General features: G+C 38.9%; 1 pseudogene; it reads right to left on the bottom strand.

Moving 5' to 3' along the window:
• Positions 1–2,329: 2,329 nt before the first annotated feature.
• LOC102871914 lies at positions 2,330–3,793 on the bottom strand (annotated as a pseudogene).
• Positions 3,794–4,303: the final 510 nt, after the last annotated feature.

Genomic DNA, 4,303 nt, shown 5'->3' with positions numbered 1-4,303 from the left:
TTCCATACATATAGTCAATCTTATTCTTATGCAGCCCATCAGATAAGGTCCCTTATAAAGTCACTATTTGTGCCTTTCAAGGAATTTGCAATGAATAAATCACTGAAAATGCAGAATTCTATCATTCTGTTTCCAGATTTCTATCATCAAAGCCATATTTTCCAACTACTATACATTGGGCATGTTGCAAGGAGGGGACTTTCCTTGGAGAGGGACATCATGATTGGAAGGGTAGAGAGACAGAGAAAGAGAGGAAGACCATTGATGAAATGGATTGATGCAGTGACTGGGGTAATGAGGATAGGTGTGTCAGAGACAGTAAATTTGACACAGGATAAAGCAAGTATGGGAAACTACCAGAAGTTCAAGCAGGATTTAGAAGAGGCCGTGGGACCAGAGATATCATTGCTGATGTCAGATGTATTCTGGCTGAAAAGAAAGAATGTCAGAAGAATATCTGTTTATGCTTTATTGACTATGCAAAGATGTTTGACTTTGTGGATCATAACAAATTATAACTAACATTGGGAAGAATGCCCCAGTACACTTAACCGTGCTCATGCGAAACCTATACCTAGATAAGGAAGTGGTTGTGTGAACAGAGATAGAGACTACTACATGATTTAATATTAGGAAGGAAGTGTGTCAGGGTTGTATTCTCTCTCCATACCTTTTCAATTTGTATATTGAACAAATTAGTTGAGAATCTGGATTCTGTGAAGAGGAGTGTGGCATCAAGGTTGGAGGGAGACTCATCAATAACCTGTGTTATGCAGATAGCACAGCCTTGCTTGGTGAAAATAAGGAGAGTTTTAAGCATTTGTTGCAGAGGATCAAGGAATACAACTTTCAATATGGATTGCATCTCAATGTCGAGAAGACAAAGATTATTATCACTTGACCAATAGGCAACATCATGATAGATGGAGGAAAGATTGAAACTGTCAACAACATCATCTTACTTGAATCTACAATTAAAACCCTTGGTACCAGCAGTCAGGAAATAAGGAGACTTAGTGCACTGGAAAAGCCTGCTGTTATGGACCTCCTCAAATTATTGAGTGGTAATGATGTCAGTTTGAGAACTAAGGTGTGTCTGATTCAGACTGTGGTCTTTCTGATCAATTGCTATGCATCTGAGAGCTAGACAATGAATATAGATGATAGAAAAATTTAAGGCTTTGAGCTGTGGTGTTGGAGAAGAGTGCTGAACATTCCAAGAACTACCAAAATAACAAACAAATACATGATGGAAATGGGTCAGCTAAAGTGCTCTTCGGAGGCAAGGATGATGAGGCTTTACCTCACATACTTCCAATACATTGCTAGGAGGGGTTATTCCACAGAGACAGCATAATGCTCAGAAAAGTGGAGGTTGGGGAAGGAGAGGTTTATTGACACAGTGACTGCTAAAGTGGTCTCTAGTGTGTTAGGAGGTATGAGTATGGTACAGGGTAGGACAGGGTTCAGATATGCTGTTAATAGGGTCACTATGAGTTGTACTCAACAGCACCTAACAAGTGTTCTCCTGCTCTGTTTCCACAACAGCCTCTTGGTCCAGGTATAGGTTTCACATGAACATGATTAATTTTTCTGAGATTCCATTCTTCTCAGTATTAGCCATAATCTGTTATGATCTCTGTAGTCAATAAAGCACAAATAGACATTATTCTGATATTCTTTGTTTATTGCCAGGATCCATCTGACATCAGCAATGCTATCCCTGGAGCCGCAGCCTCTTCTAAATCCTGCTTGAACTTTTGTCAGTTCTCTGTGTACTGTTCTCACCATTTAAAAATTATCTTCAGTAGTATTTTACTTGTATGTGATAGTAATGATTTTGTTTGATAATTTCCCCATTCTGTTGAATCACCTTTCTTTGAATAGAATAAAATATGGATTTCTTCCATTCAGTCAGCCAAGTTAGCTGTCCTTCAAATTTTTTGGCACAGACTGGTGAGTATATTCAGGTCTACATATGTTAGTTGAAACGTGTTAATGGGCATCCCATCGATTCTTGAGGCCTTATTTTTTGCAAATGCCTTCAAAGCAGCTTGAATTTCTTCCTTCATGACCACTGGATCTTGATTATATGGTACTTCCTTGTATATGTCAGTGTTGGCCAATTCTTCTTTTTTTTTTTTTAAGTGAAAAATTTATTAAGGCCCTGAAGGTGAGTGTCTGGAGGTGCTGGGTAAACCACATCATGGGTAAGAAAAGAAAAACCTACCTCAGCATTTCTGGAAGGCACAATCTATGGACAGGAAACCTAGTATAATAAAACCCTTACTGGATGTGAATGGAAAGGAGTATGGGAGCCTGCCTTCTCTTAGAGGATGAGACCTTCATAGATTGGACCCTCAGATTCTAGTGATTCCCCCCGCAAGCGCAAATGCTCCAACGTGTTATGGAAATGTTTGTTAATCTGTTCTGTTTCTTCACTAGTTTCCAGATTTGGTAGATCTTCTTGAATCTTCTGGATTAGCTGGCTCAAAACCCGAATTGTTACCGCATCATTTTCCTTTTCATAAAAATAGATGTATTGGCTCAGAATGTTTATAAAAAGCTGCACTTGTAGTGAAGGGTCCATGCACTGATTTGCTTATCTTCAACGCTTTCTTTAGGCACTCCATTACCCTCTTGCCTCCATGAAGCTCCTCCTCATTTTTGTCTTGTTTCTGCCCAACCAGAAGAGATGTGCATACGTGCTCACGGCCCGGCCCGGGCATGATCGGGTTTCTTCAGCAGTTTGGATGCAGCAATTGCACACTGAGTCCTCAGGGGCTCATGAGTCTCTTCACTGAAGCACTTCATCCTCTCAAAAGTACCAACGATCAAAGTGATTGCAGCCGGTTGTGCTTTGGAATCAGTGATTTCATCTTCATATAGAGAAAAGACCTGGGGCATAAATTCATATGCTACTGTTTCATGATTTTCAAACCCAATTTCTCCAGTAGCTAGAGGTCCTTGAAAAAAAAAGCCTTCAGGGTAATTCTGCCAGTGCTGCTTTGATCAAAGCATTGATAGTCTTATGAGCAAAAGAAAAAATCTTTTGGCATTTCTTTTCCCATTTGTCATCCACTTTAGAATTCTCTTTGTAGTGAAAAGACAGCTGGTAAGATGCAAATGCCGAAGGTGGCAGCGTGAAGCGAATCCGTTGACTCACACCATCTCCAAAATGTTTTTGTGCTGTGTTTAGAATAAAATACTGCTGATCAGGGTCTTCAGAATGTAGAAGATCAATGAATCGGCCTACAAGACTCTGCTCATCAACGAAGTCTTCTGGATCTGGTTGATCTGGCTGGTCTTGAATCAATGTGGACACCAAGTTCATTATAGAATCCACCTGGTCTTGAGGGACAATTTCTGTGTTATAATCCAAAACTTTACTAAGCACATAGCAACTCATGCTCTTTCTGTACTCATAGTCAAATACTCAAAGAGTGGGTGAAAATGTTTTAATTTCAAAACTGTTAAAATATCGTTATAAGTGTCCACAGGTATCTTCAAGAGTCTGGTGAGCTTCTTTGAAACAACACTACTGGTAACAATATGTTCAAGATTGAGCTTATTAAATATTTCCACTGTTTTTTTCCAGAACTTTATCAACTTGGTCCACACAATCAAGATAACACTTCATGCCAAAATTTATGAAAGAGACTTGTAAAGATACAGCAGCCTCTGAAGACACGTCTTGTCTAGACTGTATTACTGTGACCACTTGCTGTGAAAATATGTCAAAAAGTTTAGTATCTGCTGGGATTCCTGGTCTATAACAACAATACAACAACATATGCCATAACCTTCTGCTTCTAATTTGGTCTTCTTTTGTCTCTTATGATCCTTATGGTTTGGAATTCTATAATAAGGTCTCTGATCCACCCTGAGTTGATTTTTGTTTATGATGTGAGATGTGGATTCCATTCCAGTTTTCTGTAGGTAGATGCCCAGTTTACCAGCACCATTTGCTGAAAAGTTTTTCACTTCTATATTTGATAAATTTTGTGTCTTTATCAAATATGAATTTACTGTTGGCAAATTGATTGATTTCTAGGTTCTTGATTCTATTGCTTTTGTTTATATGTCTGTCATTGTACCAAAACCATGCTCTTTTTGTTACTATGGCTGCGTAGTGTGTTTGAGGTCAGGGAGTGCTATGCCTCCCACTCCATTATTATTTTTCAGAAAAGCTTTGTTTGTAAGGAATCACTTTCCTTTTCTAATAAAATGTAAAATGCTTTTTCTCTGATGAATGAGTTAGATAGAGAGGGAGGGAGGGAGGGAGAGAGAGAGAGAGAGAGAG

This window comes from Elephantulus edwardii, unplaced genomic scaffold (genome assembly GCF_000299155.1).
Source record: "Elephantulus edwardii isolate Elephantulus edwardi_28Jun2011 unplaced genomic scaffold, EleEdw1.0 scaffold00111, whole genome shotgun sequence".
Taxonomy (NCBI): Eukaryota; Metazoa; Chordata; class Mammalia; order Macroscelidea; family Macroscelididae; genus Elephantulus; species Elephantulus edwardii.
This window is presented reverse-complemented; position numbering and strand designations above follow the sequence as displayed.